The 22,028-nt window shown below is 36.4% G+C and overlaps 1 protein-coding gene across 1 annotated transcript in view; it reads left to right on the forward strand.

Moving 5' to 3' along the window:
• Positions 1–4,231: 4,231 nt before the first annotated feature.
• LOC113091086 (leucine-rich repeat and immunoglobulin-like domain-containing nogo receptor-interacting protein 2) overlaps positions 4,232–22,028 on the forward strand; it is a 157,264-nt gene continuing 139,467 nt past the window's right edge. Inside the window, exon 1 of the mRNA XM_026256508.1 lies at positions 4,232–4,315. The gene's annotated coding sequence lies outside the window, so the exon portion shown is untranslated. The remainder of the gene's footprint in view (positions 4,316–22,028) is intronic.

Consider the following 22,028-nt stretch of genomic DNA (forward strand, 5'->3'; position numbering starts at 1 on the left):
TGTGTGTGTGTGTGTGTGTGTGTATATATATCTATATATATAAGGGGTGTGATGAGACACTTATCCCACGAGACGAGACAAGACACGAGCCGTGGTTCATGAGAATGAGACGAGACGAGATCTTTAAACGAGTAATCTTGCAGCTCTATTGTACACACTGAGAATTGTTTTTCAAGGATATCGTCACGTTCTCATTCCAGCCTTAGAGAACCAATCGTTGCTGGTTATGCTACTGGACATATGTTTATATGTATATGCGTATGTATACATTTACAGGCTTATAATTTGGACAAAAACATTCACTTTGGAGGAAAAAAACAACATTAAGCCCGAGTTAATTAACATTTAATAAAGAATCTACTGCAAGCTTATTATCTCATTCAAGGCTTAACCACCAGAAAATGGGTCGTTAGCTTCCTTTTTTCTTTACATGCACTCGCACAAACTCATGTTTCAGATGAGCACCCACTATATCACTTAATTTACCTCACCAAGCTTTCTAACACAAATGCTTACATTTTTATTAAGAGACCTTTTACTGATTTTAGTCCAATTAGTGTCTCTCAATGTGCCACATAGTGGAAAGTAATGCTCTCAGCTGAGCTAAAACAAAATCATTACTATTTACATCAAACAGGGCCTGCTACACTGTAAAAATAAATGCACAATTGAGGTGTAATATTCTGCTTGCTTCAACTAAACACGTACCTTGCATTGCACTTGTAAATGGAGTTAGACTCAACTTAAAGCCAACCACAGTGTTACTCTCAAGTTACTAATGTAGTTTAAAAACAAAACTGCAGACAGTTCCATTAACACTGTGCAAACTCTCAGCTGACAGCAGGTGTAGGCTTTCACCTACAACACTAGAACACAACAGGACTCAGAAATAGTGTTGCAAAGCACAAGCAATAATAACAGCTAACAGTGTTTTCAGTGTGAAAATAATCAAACGGAAGAGTGAATCATGCCAAAAATCAGGCAAAATATGTTTAAGCGTTTATTTTTTAATTTCTCCAGGCAGACGAGGGGGCGAGCTTTTGCTTACTAATCTATTGCTCGGTAATGGAAACACAAAGGTGGCTAAGCTTTGATGGAATAAAGAGCTGGGATTTTTATTAGTGCTAGGAACAAAAGATGGAAAAAAGATTAAAGCGACAAGAGGAGGTGAGAAAAATACAGACACACAAAAAAACGTTCTCATTCCTAACTAGTGAATTATGGTATGACAAATATAAAATGACATCAGAAAGTGGGTATTCTAGTCCACAAGAGGAGGCTGAGTCATGTTGACAGAAAACACAATCTGAGCAAATACCTAGAAAAACTCACAGGAATATTATTTATGTATTTATATATTTATTTTGATTGTTTGTGTTACTCACAAACTGTGCATCTGTGCATTAGTGGCGTGGATTTTCCAGTGATATCTCTTTCTGAAAGTTATACCATTATTTCTCGATGGTGACAAGTGACTAAGTGTTTATGAATGTGTCATTTGAGCCATTCAACTAACAGAGTCACAAAAATAACACCACTGCAGTATGGTGCTCAGAGATGTGCAATAAGTAATGACCGAACAAAAATAGACCTAGTTACCAGTGATATTGTGTGTAAAATGTAGTTTATTTAATATTTAATGTATTGTTTATGGAATGTTTGTTGTATAAAAGCACTTGTGCTGTTGGTCCGAGTATCATCTGGGCTATAAACCTGTGACACAACCTGTGGATGATTCATGGAACAGCTCTCTTGGTCATGTATTTGTGGAACACACAGGAATTTGGGTCTTATATGGTGAAAATGTTTTTTTTTACTAGCCTCCAACTTATACCGTTGAAACTTAGAGGTCTTTTTTCTAAACTAAAGAGGCCTTTGCCTTCTATTCCTTCTTCATTCTAATTGTACGCTTTTTTTCTTCTCCCTTTTCCATTTTCTTCCTTCCTTCTATTCTTTTGTAAGGTAGCTAAACACATTTGCTCCTTCGATAATGTCCGCTCCTGTGAGGATCCTCATTAGGTCTGTGCTCTAATTAATCCTCCTTGATTTCCATGTGGCTTGCTCTCTCTCTACCAGCCCTGCAAATCCTCACATGGTGGATTACTCTTTCTCGTGGGTGGGAAAAAAAAAAAAAATCAGAAGAAGAAAATGTTCACAAGTCATTTACAAGAAGCACATTTCGGTTCTAACGCCCACCGCAGAAATTGTAACGCAGGGAAAGACCTTCTCATTATCTATTTGTATGACAAAAAAGGCGAGAGAAACTGGACAGCTATGACCTCTGTGACCGTCATGTGGTTGATCCAGAGAAGAAACAAGTATATTTAGGTTGGGTTGTTAGGAGTAGATGTGGGTGAGTAGACTCCTGAACATAGTAGGCTTATGAGTCTCTTCTATGACTGATCCTCTAGTGGTGGGCAGTCTTTCTGTACCGAATCAATCTCAGTCATTCCCTGTCTGCCTTCAAAGCCCTCTAAAGGCCTTAAAGCCACTGAGAGCTCTGCACTGATGACTTGCTCTTGGCTTCCATAGTCAACCTTCAACTCCACAGCTACAGAAAGAGACTCTCACTTCCTGTGGCCCTATGTCCATCTCACGGCTGTCCCAAAATGAGCTCATCAGAATTTATTGATATTAATGGTGTGGTTGCAATACACATAAATCACATAAATATTTAATAAATTATAGACACTGTTGTGTAAATCATTTAATATATTGACTGCTTCTAAAATGTAATATTCTTGTATATGAACAGCTTTACAGATGCTTTATGAATCCTTTAAGGTTTGTAGAATATTGAATATGGAGTCTAAACTTAAATTTTTTAAAATAAATAAAATAAATGTGTTTTTCAAATCAGTGTATAATAGTATATTGTGGCTACAGTTCATGTCACTGTAAATGTATCTGCTTTTTACAGATGTTGTTAGGTTTGGGTGAGGTTAGGAATCAAATGTACCTTACAGTAGGGGTATTATTATTATTATTATTATTATATACTTTGTTCATCCTAATAAGTAAGGTGTGTGGGTGTTGAACGTAAACTGACTTTGTGGCTTCCATCTTCCATCTGTCCATCTTTCCAGTCTTATAATAATGTGACAGGTTGCAATGGAAGTCAATCATTCTTAAGAGTAGAATATGTAAATCCTGGCACTGGAGGAAACCATCAGTTCTCCATATTGAGTGGGAATGCTGGCATGCAGTTTAATGTCTCTCTCATTGCAATGTACTTTAATCTTCATAATCCTGGGGTTTGAGGAATACTCTAATCCATGAGAAAGTGTTGTCACATTTATTCAATTTCAGCCCTCCGTTGGAAAATGGCACTCAATTGGGAGTAAGCGATATGAGCATGATGAAGGTTTTTGATCGATAACCTCCACATCTAGCTGCTGAATGAAACAGATATTTGCCGTGGAGTTGTTTCGCCCCTTAATGATCTCATTTCATATTCTTGCCTTAAACAGTTCCTCACCATCTGATGCATAAAGCAGGCTGTGCACAGAGCCCACCCAGCATAGTCACGCAAGATTGATGGTGGCGAATGGAATGCAAGCTAGTTTTCACCTGTTGTCTTAATAAGGCCAATTTGTGATAAACGGCTCAGGGTTTCCAAATAGATATACTGGAAACATTTCTGCACTATATGACCCGCCATAAAAAACATGCCTGAATATCCAGATAATCAGCTCCATCATCTTTTAAACTTTTAAAATAGCTCATTACAGGGTCAATTAAATTAAACACCTTATTGTAGGAAGCATTTGTGGGCCCCAAAGTCTAAAAATGCTCTTGGGCCAGTTGCAACTGTTCCTTTTACGTAGACAAGATACATTCTGAATAAAAGTATTTGTTGTGGTTTAAGACCGCTTATTAGCCAAATCCAGCCTAAGGCCAAAGCAGCATCTCTTACAGATGGCATTAAAGTGTAAAGTTAATTTGCTAAGCTGGAAGATACAACGATTTAGTGAAACAGCAGGAGAAGGCTGTAGTTTGCCCAGGAAAAGCATTAGGCAACAGAGTCAGTATGAGTTGTAGGCAGTGCTGTACATATGGTAAAATATTTTCCAATTGTCCAGGAGCTTCTCAAGTCAGCATATACCACAATATGTTCATCCATGTCGGTGTAACCCGGCATCAGATGGATTTTAGGTGGAGCACATCTGCTTGTTATTTTCAAGCACAATAAGATAAATCGCTTCTGTCTTTTATCTCCTTTGCAGATCCGGCTGCCAATTCTACTGTTGCAACAGTCTTCTGCAAGCAAAACTTCATCCCACACATTGACATCTGTATTCAGAAGGCCTGACAGGTAAGATACTTTTAAATTGTACTAATGTTCTATGGAAAAGTGAAACTCAGGACTCAACGTTAAAGATGGCCTGCTGACAAGGAGCATTTTAGACCAATTGAACTCAATTGATCTGGATCATGTTCATATATATATATATATATATACAGTGTTCTTGCATGGTACTCTAGATGGCGCAGTCCGACTCAATTTGACCTAATGACATTACTATCACATGTCAAAGCTGATTGGTTCTCTCCTGTATCGGTAGCCAATGAGCTCACTGTTTAGGATACAAATATATGACATGGGCTTACTGTAGCAGTTGCAGCTTGCTTCAGAAAGCCTCCATCTTCCCAAGCTCCACCTGTATAAATCTACTACGAGGTGATTCATGTATGCTATATGGGGGTTATTTCATGTATGTTATATTTTTAGTAGCAATATTTCTTACATGCTCACAGCAGCATGTTTTGGATGTATTGGCTGCAAGTCTCAGGTCCTGCTCTGCCGCAGCAGCAGCAGTGTAACAGATCTATTCCACCAAGACCAAATACATCATCATTGTCATGTACAATACCATGCCAATCCCTCAGAGAGTTGTGATAACAGAGGTATTGTTAGGGGTCCTGAAAGTACTACAGTAATATAAAACGAACACTTTGTAGACAAGTACAGGCTTACTTTATTTTAATAAAACTGTGAATGTTTTTGTAAATGTGACAATGGGACTGGGACTAAATGCCTTTTCCTAACCTTCTTCTTCATATGAAGTCTTGTTTCTGCTCTGTTCTCCTTCCTCCTGATCCTCTGTGTCAGTATGACATTTTCTCCCCAAAGGGCACATGTGAGATGAAATTACTTTGAGGTGTCAAACACGTCATTTCCACATGTTTAAATGCCTAGTTTCAAATGCCATCATCCACTAGTGGTGCATGGCGCAGTGAACATTCTGGCCACTTGCAGTTCCTGTCACGTTTCTGGTTTGTGCTTCAGCAAGGAACATGAAGCTGAAATACTCTTTGAAATGATTGAGAAGATGTAGGTAAGAGACCGTAGTTGTTTTTCAGGTGGTTCCTTTTCCTGTGCTTGTTTTGTTTTGTGAAAACGAGTTTAAAGAGGGAAAATCTCATTACCTCGAGGCATACTAAAATTAAGCATTTGGTTGCTCTTTCTCATATTTTTACCATCTGATCCCTTCCCTGATCCCTCCCTATGTGCTCCCTGCTATTTCATCCTTCCATTTGTTTCCTAATAGTAGATGCTGAGAGCTCTCACGCTTCTCTCTCAAAGGCTCATCAGAAGAGTGCCAGCACTCTAAATGTTGCCTACTAATTCAGCCATGCTGGAATTACACGTAGGTCTCAAAGGCAAAACAGTTGGAAAAACCATGACTGGAATAAAAGTCTCAGCATAAGTGTGTATGTGTGTACATCCTTTTCTACAGTGTCAACATTACTGTCAGAATGCTAAAACGCTCTGTAGAAATTGAATTAAATGTGTAATTGTTTTAATGCTAAATGCTTTCTGATTCCAGTATAATGTCCAGAGACGACCGTAAGTAAGCATTTATAGGTTCACTCACCTCAAATTATATTACGCTTACATAAAAACAGTTTAGTCAGAATACACAGCTAACTTTGAATGGAGGTCAGTGGAAAAAGACGCAGCTACTACATCTACCAGCAGGGGCTAATGGGGCCTAATGAATCCGCTAAACCTCAACCCCTCATTTAAACATTCAAATCAGCCTCGCACCATTATCTCAATCAATGGCGTGAGTTTGGTTCTTAGATCTGTTAGGCTGAACGATCATGGGGTGGGAGGGGGGGCTTTAGAATCAGAATCAGAATGAGCTTTATTGCCAGGTATGCTTACACATACCAGGAATGTGTTTTCAATGACAATGACAGCGACAGAACAAAAACACAGATTAAAAACAAAAAAGTAAAAAAAAAAAAAGTAAATAAGGAATAGCAATTTACAAATTTACAATCGTATGTTCATGTATATTCTAATAGGCAGTTTTGTATGTACAGGTAAATGATGTGCAAATCTGAAGTGTAGACTAAGTGTGTGTGTTAGATAAATAAGTGTATGAGTGAATAAATAGTGTTGTGTGTTCCACAGTTATTGTCAAGTTTAATATTAATTAGTAATTAATAAGCTATTTTTATAGTGATCAGTGAACTGGCTGCTCTCCACAAGAAGTTGAATTGGAATTTGAATTGAACCTTTGCCGAGAGTTTAACTGACAGGTGATCTGACTAATCATAATGCCGTATCTGAGACCAAATACATTATCATTGTCATGTACACAACCATGCCAATCCCTCCAAGAGTTGTCATGACAGAAATATTGTTAGGGGTCCTGAAAGTACTACAGTATAGAGCTGAAGATCTTTGCCCAAACCCGACGGGACCTGAGTAGGTGTAACGGAGGCTTGCCTCTGGCGATTACTTTTGGTTGCACCAGCAACTAAAGCAAAGTCAGAAGTGTGGAAAAGTTTTGACCATGTTTATAATGAGAATAATGAGTGAATAATGACACACCATCAGTGAGTGCAGGAACGCACTGAAGCCATCTACAGTGGATTCATTTTCCTCCACAAAAAAATAATTTTCCTCCACAAAAACATGTAGGCTTAGCCTAATCTCTGTGAGTAAAGGTTTTTCAAATGATAACTAAATATTCATTGAGTCTTAAATGCATAATGTGGACAGAGTATATAGGCTAATGTTGGCATTATTCTTTTATTAAATGTCAGCTGCTAGTGGCAAATCAAATCCGGCGTATACTTTATTTTAATTTCGTTATTGCCAAATACCCATCTTAATTTAAAATTTATCTTAATGTAATTTGTTAAAAAAGACTCGTTTTTATTGGTGTGTTGCTCTATAAGTCTATGTCTATTTAGAGTGTTGAGATGTTACGATGTCACAGAGGACTTTTTTTATTGTTTTATTCCAACGTCTGGTCTAGTGTATGTTAGTTATGAATAAATTATGTTAAAACATGTATAAATGACTCATTCTTGACAAAAGGCAAAAGAGCTGTGTGTGTGCGCACATTTGAATAATGTTGGGCTGTAAACGGGTTCGGCTTTTTTAAAAGCTGTCAATCAAAATGTACTTGTCGGGCTCGGGTCCTGTCGGGCCTAACTTTTATGGCCCGATTACAGCTCTACTAGAGTAATATAAAACTAACACTTTGTAGAAAAGTATATGCTTACTTTATGACACATGATTGTTTACTGATAATAAAACTGTGAATGCTTTTGTAAATGTGACAAATGGACTGGTACTAAATGCCTTTGCCTAACCTTCTTCATCATATGAAGTCTTGTTTCTGCTCTGTTCTCCTTCCTTCTGATCCAGGCAATCTGAGCAATCATAACACAGAATCTGCCATATTTATGCAAAAAAAAAAAAAACAGACAGGAGAGTAGATTAACATTGGTGGACTTGAACTAGAAAAAATGTATTGTATTGACATCTTTCCACAGTTGAAACAAGACACCTTCTGATGTTCATTCACATTTATTTTGTGCTATAATTAGTAAAGAGGTGATCGGTTCACTTGCTGCTTGAAGAGATCTGCACTACAGAGATCTGTCACTGCACATTAAAATACCACAAAACAGTATTTAGTTTGATTTAAAAATAAGATGGTCTTTGCAAAGGATCAATTGAAATTACTGGAAAGATCTAGCTATTGTTTTGTGTGTGTGTGTGTGTGTGTGTGTGTTTACTTCAAAGTTTACTTTGTCCTACAAAGGAAAAGTGCAGTAACCATGCAAACACTGAAATTGAGAAAAATTCCTTCCAGCCAGTCAAACATGTTTGTGGGTAGATTAGTGGCAATGCATGTAGGTAGATTAGTGGCAATGCATTAATTTAAAGCCTTTTTAGGGTGAATTTTTTTATAGATAAAAACCATGACCCTTGATGTGACCTTTGACGACTAAAATGCAGATACTGCACTCTGCCTTTGGATGACCTTACACAACTAAAACACTATTACAAAAGCAAAGTGCAGTATCTACAAACTAAATCAGATAAAAAATAAAAATAAAAAAACTAGTTCATCCAGCTTTCTTTTTGTGTTTCCTACTACATGTTGATAGTTTTTAATAACTTTAATAGTTTTATTGGTGTTTGCATGTTGTGTATGTTAAAATTACTATGTAGTAAGCTTCAAGATCATCTTAATGCTCCTTTTACCACAAAGAGTTTATAATATATATATCATATATATCACTATATATCACTTTTTAAACTTGTAACAGATGTTAAGGGCAAAAATAACTGGCCTTATGCTGTATTTGCATGACACATTGTCTGTTTAATTATTATTTTATTTTTTTTTATTTTTTCCTCACCAGTAGCATCACTTTTTCACCCATGCATACACAGTAATGGCTAAAGAATATTTGAGAAATATTGCACCCTGTATGTTTTAATATATCCAATATAGAGGCATGATTAAAGCTGCAGTAGGGAACTTTTGACGCTCTAGCGGTTAATAAACAGAACTGCTTGCGTCTTGCGGAAGAACATTGTAGCCGGAGCTACTTCTCTCTGTTTATGTCTATGAAGAATCACAAAGGTACAGGGTTACTCCGCCGCGGTATCCCCGAAGCAATCTAAAATAGTCTGAATATAAACACTTATTATAGGTGCACCCTAGTGATTCAGGACAAGCTAAAAACACGGTTTGGAAAATGGATTCATGGTGTACTCGCTTATTATGTTCATTTTTCTACATTTTGAACACAAACAAAGTTACGGACCGCAGCTCTGATTGGTTGTTTTTTACCGGGAGCGCATGACTTTCTGCAAATGGCAATAGGACCACTGGGAGGAGCCAGAGGAGCTTGATTTTTTTCACAGAATATTTGTCTCATATTCTACTGTCAGGACATAATGACAGGTTTAATAAATATGTAAAAAATATTTCTTTACGAAAGTTCCCTACAGCACCTTTAAGCCATTAAAGACACACCTGCCATCCTATTTTTTTTAATTTTTTTTAATTTTTTTTGTTTGTTTAATTTGCAGAGCACTCGGCTGCATTCTCTGCTAGCTGATCTGATGTCTTATTTAAGTCATGTCAATAAGTGTGATTGCAGAATGGGAGCAGGAAGTTTTGACTAGTACTGTGCATGCCCTGGAAAACAATTGGCTGTGTAAACTTTCAGATTGACTACCTCCATTTCCCTGTGCATCTAAAAGCTACTTTTACACTCAAGACAAAGTAATGCACGCCTGTAGCTCCATTCAACATCGATCCCACAATCAGAGCACTTGTGTCGGAGAGAGCAGAATGTTTTTCGCCATGATTATTCACGGTGTGTGGCGTGATGGCTCAAGATCATAGATGAGTCTTGCTGAGAGACTCCAGTCATATACTTCTGAAATCAAGGCCCAATCTGGTAGCTTGACAGGCAGTCACAGCTTTGCAAAACCAGCAGCTGATGGCTAGATTGAAGAATAGTTTCCTTCAGATCTGAATAGATGTTTCTGAAGTGAAATAAAGTGCAAAGAAAGGAAGCTGAAATCTCATTCAGTATCAGGAGCTCTTTGAAAACCATGTCAACTTAACAGAACAAATCTATGTCACAAATGATAGCTCAGCAGCACTAGCGTGTGGCATCGCTATTAGCTACCAGATGTGAAGGTTATATGAAATAATGATTAGTCCTGGCTGAATGCTGAGTAGAAGTGTGACAGTGTGTGCTCTGATAAGTTACCACACCACTGGTTTTCTTTATTATTCTTTGAATTCATTCTCAGTGGTTGTTAGTTTCATGTTGGTTTCATGTGCGATGATCTTTGACTTGGCCCAATAGAAGTGGATAATGGAGCTACTTAACATGAAATTAAATATTAAGGTAAACAGGCTAAAATTAAGGAGGCAAAGACATTTTTTTTTAAAATAGACATAAATGGGGGGGGGGTGCATTTTTAAATTTATGTGTAGGTGTACTCATGAGAAAGGTAAAGACTTCGTGTTTTGGCTCAACCAATGGCTTTAGTTTGAAATTATAATTTTTTTGGCTGATCAATAGTAGCACAGGTAGTATTTTAATTATTTATTTAGAGGCAATGTTTAAATACAGTAATGTATCGCAAAGTGTACATGAAAGTAAGCTGGCATATTTAGTGTATACTGTACTTCTAAATCTGAATTGTCATAAATCAAAGTGTTATTTGTGAACACGATTTATGATCTAAAATTTATGATCTTTTTTTTTTTTTTTTTTTTTTTTTGCAACAGTAGTTATGTAACAGGGATATGAGTGTTGTCTTGACTATAAATGCACCAGGCCACTATAAAATAATCATCCAACAGGGCAATTATATTGTGACCTAAACTGAGGTTAGCCATTTCCATCATTATTTATGATAATACATTTATCAGAATGGGTCATTTGCAAGGTTGCAACATAAATGACATAATGGCTGCAGATCGAAAAAGAAAAGAAAAGAAAAGAAAAGAAAAGCTGACTGATAGCTGATTGGCTTACTAAAGGCCTTGGTGGTCAATGAGACCTCTAAAGGCAGTTTATTTGCTGGTATGAAGAGACAAAGACATTGTGGTGTGTCATAGAGCATACGTGTCAGAGAGCATTGAGTCACTCAGAGCTGAAGTTCATGATGCTGTCCGCCTTGCTGACTGATGGGGTCATGTCACATCATTTACCAGAGGCAGACTTTACATCACGACATTAAACCACAATTGGCTCAGTTAATTGGTGGCATGCATATTTAATACTTCCATTTGCTGATGACAAAGGATCTTGGAAATTCTGCACTTTACCATAATTTTTTGGCCCTGAGTTTAGGATGAAAATATTTCTACAAATAAAAATGGTAATGTTGTTTTGTGTTGCTGGTTGTGACTGAGTGGCTGTATCACAAGGCTGTTTTGCTCATAAACATCTGAAAACATTAACTCAGTGTTGAGATTTCCGTTGTTTTACTTTGCATATTTCATTGGACCAGGCTAGCCAAGAGTAAGGATTTGAAAATGTTATAATTTGACAGATCATCACTGTTGCTTTCTGCTCATTTGGTCATTTAATAAAAGGGTTTTTATGCTTTCTGATTCTAGTCTTGACCTAAAATGCAGCAATTTCATGGATTTCATACAGTTTCATGAAATACCACACAATTTAATCATCTGGCATATTGCCTACGATTCTGTGAATCTCCTACAAATCTCACTGGTCCAAAATTCTGCTCCACGTTTTTATTTTATTTTATCTTATAAAGCACTTATTGAAGAAGCACTTTTTAATAAAATAACCGATGTGTAATCTAAAATACCTGGATTACATTTATTGACAAATATAATAATATCAAATATGCTGACAAATGATTCTGTTTTAGCCATTACAATTATTTTTTTACTGTATGTATTTATTATTAGTATTATTATTATTATTGTTGTTGTTATTGTTATTATTATCATTATTTTTCACTATAAAGGCACTCTTTCCTTTATTTTCACAGTGAAATTGCATTGTCATGTTAGTATGCCCGTTTTCTTGTGTGAAAGTGTGAATTGAACAGCTAATTGTATATTCCTTTTTTGCCCTCTGCTTTTAGTGTGTCTCATTTTTCAGTGCCGCCAAGCTCTCTGTGTTTCCATTAGTTGGAACACAGTGCATTACAAGTCCCATTATCACATACTGGGAAATACTGGGCCCGTGAGAACACTTCTCTCTTCCTGTCTCATTCTCTTTTACGCTACTCACATATCTATATTTAAAAGTTTAAAATGAATAGCATTGCATGAAATACATTTTGCTTTTAATCTCATGCATAAACATGAATTAATATGAAGGTATGCAGTATGGAAGTATGGTTAAAAGTAGTCTGCAAAGCTAAAAGCTGATTTGAAAAGGCACATATTTTTCTTCATATTTAGAAGTGCATAAGTGCAACACACACAGAAAACTGAAAATCAACATTTCTGTCCAAAAAAAGTTTGATGCTGATCACACTTTTTTTTTTTCTCACTGTATTATTTGCATAAGCACACTTTTGCAAATATGTGACTTAAATAGAAGTTTCTATTTCTGCTTGTAGTGCTTGTATACTTTTGAATGTCATCGGTCTCTGTGTGTGTGTGTGTGTGTGTGTGTACAAGTAATTAAAGTAAACAAATGGTCACATAAATAGAGTTTAGTCCTCTTAGCCTCTGAAAAAAATGGTGGATAAAAAAATATTCATTAATTCCTTGTAAAAAAATAAAAAAATAATTTAATTTGTAAATTGGCCTAATCATTACTTCCGCTAGGAGTTATCAAACTTGAATCAGCAGTAATTGAAAAGCAGAAGTAGTTTCTTAGAAGTAGAGCTGCTCGATTGAACTGGTGTTGCTGTGACTAGTGGTTTTAATGGCTCTTTGTTTGCCAGTGAAAAACTGTGAGAGCAAAGTAAGTCTGCTTTAGTAATGAAACACTATTCACCCTATGTTCCACTCTTCACCCTCTGTTTTTTATGTTCGTCAAGTACTTATATCTAAAACCCTCCTGCTTTATAACTCAATCAATCGTCTGCTCTTATCTATCAGTGTGAGCAGAGATTTAGCACAGGGGTGGGGGGATTTTTGCACACACACACACACACACACACACACATGCCTTATCACCAAGAAAATATAAAGAAGCAAAAGGTTAGATCACAGCAGAGATAAACATTTTTAACCATTTCTGATGCCTGTATATAAAAGAGGTGTTACTGACAAATGTATCCTATAGTGTTGCACGGTGCACCGATACTTCAAAAGTATCACGATTCTCGGAAATTAAAAACGTCACTATTCCTAAATTTATTAGTATCGATACTTCAAAGAATGGCCGCGTTCCATATTTGTAAGAGATGTATTTCATGTTGGTGTGTGCAACGCACGCTTCCAGTGCCTCCCTTTGGACGTCTGTGTTTTTCTCCTCACGCAAGCAGCAGCAAAAAAGCACTACAGCAAGATGGCTGCATTAGTGGCTTTACTAAACTGATTTGGCTTTACTAAAATGTGTGCATAATCGCATTAAATAGTTTGAATAAGTTCTTCAGATGAACAAAGCACGAGGTTTTCTTGCATAATTAACATTTTAATTGTTTGGTCAGACGTGGATTAAACGTGGAGTTATGTTCTGTATGCTAAATATAAAAACGAGCGAATCTGCACAGCTCCTATAACTGCGCTTTGTATCTGCTGATTGCTGATCGAAATTTACATGCTTGGCTCACTGACCCTGTATACGCATTTATTTCGTTCATAAATGAGATGTATCAGTTCATTCAACTCATTCACGAATGAGAAGATCTCTCGATCTCGTTCAGTGAAGGGGGTATGGGTTCACTACATTCAACAAATCACATGCTCCGTCACATCTTGAGTAACTCTTTAACAGGTTAAAACCGTTCACAGAGCGGTTCACGAGCTGCGCATGCGCTGCTAATAGCCCTGTGCTCGCGCGCTGCTGTGGAGGGAGGAACTTCAGTGAACGAGAAATGAGAAAATAAATTGTATTTGAGGGCTGGGCCGGGCCAAATAATTTCATAAAAGCGGGAGCCGCGGGTTGTAAATAAAACTGGACCCACGCATCACAAGGCTGCATGTGCTAGCACAAATGATACTGTGGACGCCGGTCCACGACTGGTAGAAAAAGATGACGCTCACTAAAGATGACTCTCATTAAAGCTCACTGGCTGAGTTTTCTCCTCTGAAAGAAAAGGTTGCACAACTGACAGAATAAGTTACAATTTCTGAGATATTACTGTTAAATTTTATTTTCTTTTTTTATATACTTGAATGCCATTACTTAAATTGATATTATTTATCTTTGACATTTAATATTCTGAGTTCAGAAACAATGTTTAATGTAATCGCTGTTCATATTTTTATTCAAAGTTCAGAGACAAGATAAATTTATTACTCTTATGTTCCTTATGATAACTTCCTTTACCTTGAATGTCATTGATCTAATTTATTTTTTATATTTTGATATTTCATATTTTGTTAAAATGTTTATTATATCTGCTGTTCATATGTTCATTTATTAGTGTGTTATATGATTAGAATGTAGTCCGGGTTTTAAAATAAAGCACAGCAATGATATTTGAGAGAGTATTTTCGAAAAAGTATCGAAATCGCAATTCTTGACTTGGTATCGGTATCGAAACAATAATTTTGGTATCGTGACAACACTAGTATCCTAAAAGAAAAAAATAAATATTTGTGCAACATTCAGGAATGAATTAAAAAGCTGTTTAAATTACAGTTACATTTTCTGAATTAAAGTTGAGGTCGCAAAAAGACACAGAGTAGATATAAAATTTAAGGATATATGTATTGGAGTTCAAAAGTTTGAAAGACTCTTAATACTCACCAAGGCTGCATTTATTTGTTTAAAAGTACAATAAAAACAGCTATATTAGAGTTACATCTAAGGTATGTCTCCTGTTTCACTTTGTTTTTTGGTTCAGTCGTTGTAACCTAGTTCTCCCCAGTCTATTTAATAAGTCATGTTATTCACCTGTGCCCTGTTTTTCACTTATCTCATTCAGCTCCCTCATTTATTCTAGTCTGTATATACTCACTGTGTCTCTCAGTTCTTTGTCCGATCGTGTCTAAGATCGTGTCAATGTAGACTTAAGAATTGGAATGTCCTTTAGGTTATATTGCTTTGATTGATATTATTACATTTATTAAAATTCATATATGTTTAACTGATTTTCATTGGCTTTAATTTATATTAATGTAATATGAAATTAAAGTGGTGCATGCACTTAGGAACAATCATTTTAACTGTTGTACAAAAATGTCTTGATTCAGAAGCATCCACCTCATCAATCCAAAACAGTTCTTAAGAAATGAGATTTAGCTGACAGCATTTCCACAGTTTGGCCTTTGCTGAACTGAGAGATGGATGCGCAAACATCCATTAAGTAGGTTTCTCTGCTCTGATAAGAGCATGGGTGCCATAGCTTAGCAAGAGCTACTGCCTGTTAAGTAAGATTGAGGGCAGGTGCTTTGAGCTGAGATTGCTTTCAGGAACAGGGCGTTTTGTCTACTAAACAGCTGTCTGGATTTATTCCTTACATATTCATGCATTTTTCATTAATGGCTAGCCAGGGAACACTTGGGTCCTCCCGTAAAGTATTCTAGCTTGATGAATGCACATATGGATTTGTAAAAAAATCAGAGCGATCCATCCGAATTACAGTAAGCAGGGTTAATGTCAGCTTATATGTCACTCAGCTGCAAAGCTTCCCTCAAACTTACTGTGGGAAGGAAGTCCACTTGCAAGGAATCATGACTTAGTTTTGTTTTTCCTTCACTCACATACAGTAAAACCAGCAGTATCATAACACAGTCTTTGCTTTGACCACTCTGTAGTTAATCCTAGAAATGACCTCTTGCACACTATTGAGTAAAAGAAAAACGGACAGGAGTGGGGAATGAGAAAAAAAAATGCTGAAGTAGTGTCCATTACAGAGAGTGAATGGTTATTTAATGCCCAGGGGTTGAGGTCTGAGCAATCTCACCCAAAATGGCCAAAATTCTGAAGTAATCGGAGGCAGTCTATTCATCATGAAGAGATGACAGTGAGAGAAAGTACCTGCTGTCACAACTAACTCGTTCCCGCTCACTTTCCTGGGTGGTAAAACTAGGTTAGATTAGTAGAAAATCATTTCATTTACTATGCTGTAGAGGAAAATTCATTTTAGAGGAAAATCTACTTTTTTTGACAATAAATATCAGTGTTAATAAAAGTTCCCTCCAAAATTAAAAGAATGTGGAGTTTTAAATGTGGAATCTATACAAAAATGAAAATTGGCATAATTTAGTGGAACCTGTATTTCTTATTTTTATTTTTTTCTATGAAACATAACAGAAGATATTTTTAAAAATGGAAGTGAATGGAGGGAAATATTTGTGTGTTTGTGTTTGTGTGTGTGTGTGTTAATTTTTGTCTGGATTAGCTGGCTATTTCCTGCCTGCAGTGGAATACTGAATGGAGTGGAATACTCAAGCCCAGTTGATTTTGTTTTTTATTATTCTTTTGCTCCTGCAGTACAGACCTCTCATTCGATCTATGATATTTGCCTCTTTGTGGTCCGTTGGACTTCTTACTGTGCCATATTGTGGTTAGATAGTCTATGCTGTGCTGACAAAAATATTTTTTCTCTCTTTCATAATCTCTTTATCTCTCCCTCCACCCCCTTTTTAGCACCCCACTGGTTTGTGAAAGGTCAGCTTTCTACCGCTTGACAAATCCAGAGCACGATGAAAACAACCCACAATAAACCTCGGTTTTAAACAGATAATGTAATTTATTTTTAAATGTTAAATAGTTTCTGCATTAAGAGCTAAGCTCACTGTGAGCTCAAATAAAGCGAGAGCGAGAGAGAGAGAGAGAGAGAGAGAGAGAGAGAGAGAGAGAGACTTCATTGTGGATTTTATTGTCTATTTTGCATAACACCCTTAGTTTTCAGGCAGGCCCAGCCAGATGCTGATGCACAGAGGTATAAATGCCCAGGAATTCCATGTAAACACCAATCCAGGGGCCTTCATGTCTTTCTTTTTCTGTCACATTTTATTTTCTCATTTCATAAATTGTTTGTGCAGGGGTCTATAAGACCTTTCCACACTGGCATTTGTTTACTGAAAGCCACAGAAACTGGGGATTCTAACTTCCACTACTATTAACAATATTCTAATCATGTACTCCGTCCAGCCCTTTTTTGGCAGAGGTGGGGGTGGAGAGAGGGTAAGTGATGTCCATCCATCACACTGAAAAACTGTAGAGGTCACAGAAAGCTGTTCACCATTTTTCATATTTTACTGCTGCCATGGCTTGAGCTTTTGCAAGAACATTTTTATCTATAAAATGTCAATCAAAAGGATGTATGTATTTGGTGGCTGACAGCTTGTTATTGGGGTGACACTTGCAGAGACAGGGAAGAAAGAAGGATAAATATTTCTTCTTTTTTCCCTTTTTTTTGTCTTTTTTCTTTGTCTTTTTAATATTTATTGGTATACACACACACACACACACACACAATGTATATGCTGTTTGAATACCCTTATGATTTATCACAGATCTTCAGCTCTTCCATCAACAACAAGAGATGGTAAAGCAGACAATCTGTGTGTTTACATTAAGACTAAGAATGGCACCTTCCGGGATTACTTTGTATTATAAATTTCCTTGATTACAAATATTTCAATGAAATTGAGATGTATGTCAGAGGAATGCATCAGTTGCTTGTCAACAGAAGTGGTTTATAAACAATGGCATAACTATCCGTAATGCACCTGCACTGGGGTCCATGAATTGTGAGTATTATATTGAATTATACTGAGCTTGGTTGCACGTATGGCATAATTAAGTCCAAACAGAAAAGTAAGAAGGAGCAGTGCTATGTTTTCAGTTAATTTGACTCTGCGGACCCGGTACTGGGTCCAAAAATAGCATGCAAAATGTTTGTGCTTCACTTGCAAAGCCTTCCTTATATGGTATCAGCCTATATATGGGTTCATTTGAAAGCTTAGAGTGTTTTCTTTACAAAGAAAATGATTCATAAAGTAGTAAAATTAAGCTAACAAATATATGTTTCCCACACACAAATTTCCGTCTAACGATTGCAAATAATATTTTAAAAGAATGTGTATTTAAAATATTTTTCACAAAACAGTCAAGTCATATATCACAAGAAAGCATTCTCTGGAATTTGACAATGTAGATCATTTTAATGTGTGACAATCACAGATCGAATGATCTTCAATAGAATCGCGATGTAAAATTTCTCAACTCAGTGCAAATTATTATTTATCCTCGTAGCACCGCTTCAGTCAGCTGCAAACAGCCACAAATACCTATATACTTGATAAAATCTTTTAGATTAGAATCTCTTCTTTCAAACAAGACCATATTTACGTTTCTGCGTGCTTCCATCGGTGAGATATAAAGCATTTTGTCCAGCAGCGCACATAGAGAAAGACGCACATAGTGAAACAGACGCACTATATATCAAATGATGGGCCTGAGGTGTATTGAGGTGGTTCATCATATCACAAACTACATAAATAATACTATTTGTCACAAACAGCAGCTTTTTATGTAACTTCTGTGTGTTTTCTGTAAAATGATATACAGATATTGCATTATTCCCCACTGCAGGTATGTATAGGAACATTTAATATTTATGTAGGCGGAAATTGTATACAAAAAGGGTATTATTCCTTCCTTCAATTGGAATGGAATAACTTTTGCATAGATTATGATAGAAACAAATTTCCTTTTTTCCTATATTAGTTAACGTGCTGAAAACACATAAAATAGGTCTGAAGCTACTAGGCCCTTCATTGCCTGAGCTATACAATTTCAAACTTCAGTTTATAAAAAAATAAAATAAAGAAGCGCCATGTTTTTTCCTTATTTACCATAACACAGACAACATATAAAGTCATTTTTAATCATTTTCAACAGTGTTTTTTTTTTTTTTATTTCTAAAGGGTTTCATTTAAAATGATACCAAACTTTTGTATGTACACCCCTGCATGTGGAAATGGGAAGCTTTTGAATTTAGGTAGGAAAATGGCAGGTGGAAATCCCCAAAATAGCATTTGAGCTTAACTGGTTTTAATGATATGATTATAGGTTATACCTACTTACATGTTTGGGAAAATTCACTGATATACAATCTAGTACTTCTGTAACTGAAGATGGCCATGCCATCTCCCTGACAATGGACCTTCAAACAGACCGTACTGTCTGCTCAAGCAGACACTCATGTTGGAGCCCAGAGCAACATAACTCTGAACAAACCATGCAAAACCTCTTGTTTATACCATAGGCTGAAAGTTTGAAGAGTATGAGTGAAGGAATGAAGGGGGCTGTTGAGGGACAAAAAGAGAGAGAAAATTTATTGATCACCTGCCTAAATCAAATGACAAGTTGAGAAATGATGAGTACAATAATATAAGCTCGCCTTCTAAAGGATAATCAATCAAACAGGAAATATATTCATACCAGCTATTGCAGTCATATTATTATGATTATTTTGGAATTTAAGTACATGTATAGAGCACAATGGATGTGCAAGGCATTCCAAGAACATTTCCCTCGGAGATTTAATGCATTATCTGTACTACAATGTTTTGTTCTCTTATTCATGTAGGTTGAGGCCTCTATGTTTTCAGCTTTTTCACAGATGATCAGGCGAATTTCATTATTCTAAACATTCTCTATGTTTACTGCTGCCACACTTCAAACGAAAATCACAATATTTCCAAAAAAGCAATTTTTCATCATTACATAATGCATCCTCTATCAGCAATAAAGGAATCTGTGTATCAGCTGGAATCTACAACACAACAGGGATACATGTTGTGATGTTTCTATTAATCACTTGCCTCTTATGATAAATGGCCTGTTGTAAAATCAGGTAAGGATGTTTAAAAGTACACATCCGTCACTGCGTCAGTCAACTATCAGCCAACAGAATCTTTACAAGCAAACATTTTTCCAACAGAGAAAGAGGATCATGGTTGCATATAATCAGTGGAGGGAACTGCTTTTTGTCTTAATTTTGTCTGTCTGTTCTTCTGTTGATCTGTCATTGTTCCATTCTGTCATTCTATCCATCGTTTTATTGCTCTAACCCATGTTTGTCTAATGGAATTTCCTTAAATCTGATGCAGTGTTCATAAGAAAGGAGCACCTTGAACTTGGAAATGATATTGCTTATGCAAGCCTTTCTCAACATTTTTACCCATATGTCTTATTTCCCTCTTGAAAGGAATGTATTTAGATCTGGTCTCCTTAGATAAATCCAAGTATAAGAGTTTAACTCTGAAGATGTCATGCAGATGTTAGCATTAAAAACAGTGAACGTTTTTCTTTTTTATCACAAAATTACACAAATTGTCTAGGCAATGATTCACTGATAGGATAAATCTGCATCTTAATATACAATATTTATTTATTTATTGTATAAACTATGGTTCAGTAATCCATAGCTGTGTTTCCTCCTTAAGATTGCATTACCAGTCTGGTCACCACCTTGAAAATTTGGGGTGTGTAAGTGTTTTGAGTCGAGTACATTATCGATCTAAATAAGCAATAAATTAACAAGACATTTTCGTTTTCACGTTAGGAAAAGGAACAGCAACAGAGATATCAAAGTTAGCCAATCTGACAGACTCGGCTTGTCATCCAGACTGATAAAATGTCCCTCTCAGACTTCTTGATAACACCTTTGAGATACTTACTTTACTTTTGTCGTTGATCGAACACCCCTGTCTCAAGAGGAGGAAGAGTCAATTGTCTCCACAGCCTTCGATGATAAAAACACCATTAATAACTGCGATTTTATATAGTGCATCTGTTACATAGGACTTATAAAGTCATAAAAACCATTCATCAGTGCTGGAACTCCCCTCCAAGGCATGATGCGATGGCTGCGATTCGGCTGTAATGATCCCCCACCCCCCGAACCCCAGCACTCCCAGTTAAGCTGTGCTCTTGCGTGCACCGGTTACACAGGCATTCATTATCATGTTGGAGCCTATGTGACATCCAATGTGCAGCGCTGCAAGCGCCCCTCACAATGCCTTCTGATTGCAGTGATTCACTCTCCAAATTAGTGACATTTCTCTTAATGTGTGCCTTGCTTCCAGCAACAAAAGCCCGTTTCGCATTCCCATCCTCATGGCACTTTATGTAAAATGACTGCGCCTACTCAAGCATATAGCAACTGAGGATTCTGATCATCACAGTCAACCCGGATGACAAAAAAAAAAAGAAGCAAAATCAATGGAGAGAGTGACAGAAGGGCAGTAAACGAGATGAGGGGAACAAAAATAGGCAACAGATCCACATGACGCAACACAAATTCTAGAGAAAATGAAATGGAACCAACTCAAATTTATATGCTGGCTAAATCTAGCGTTGCTAAAACGCTTTATAGACGTATAGATGTATGCAGGGATCTGATACAAATAGACTGAACCGTGGAAGCTACATGGTGAAAGTTCTGTAAGCTGCTTGACACCTCTCATTATCCACATGGCACACATGCTGCGGAGGGTATCCAGGGCACCTTACATCATCTGCTATGATTCCTGTTCCTTTCTGCTTTGATTCCCTCTCCAGTTAAATGGAACACGGTAAATGGAAGGAGCCAGACAAGAATATTGATTCTGTTTGCAGTTTATTATGTTTTTGCTTTTTTATTTTCATAATTTGTATTAATTAAAAACAATTATGTACACTACCATTCAAAATCTTGGTAAGTTGGTCAGTAGTTGGTCGGTAAGATTTATTTATTTTTATTTTATTTTATTCAACAAGGATGCATTCAGTTTATCAAAAGTGACAGTAAAGCATTTCGCATTGTTACTATCTTTTTTCCAATAAATTGTTCCATTCATAATCATGAAAGAGACAAAAATATTAACCAGCATAACTGTTTTTAACTGTGATTAGAATTTGAATTTTTTTTAGCACTAAGTCAGCATACTAGAATGATTTCTGAAGGGTCATGTGATACTGAAGACTAGAATAATGGCTGCTGAAAATTCAGCTTTGTCATTACAGGAATAAATTAAATGAATAAATGTTAAAATATCATAAAATAGATAAGTTGTTTTAAATTGTTTATTTCACAATTTTACTGTAGTTGAGTATAAGAGACATATTTTAAAAGAATT

Source organism: Carassius auratus, unplaced genomic scaffold (assembly GCF_003368295.1).
Source record: "Carassius auratus strain Wakin unplaced genomic scaffold, ASM336829v1 scaf_tig00214077, whole genome shotgun sequence".
Taxonomy (NCBI): Eukaryota; Metazoa; Chordata; class Actinopteri; order Cypriniformes; family Cyprinidae; genus Carassius; species Carassius auratus.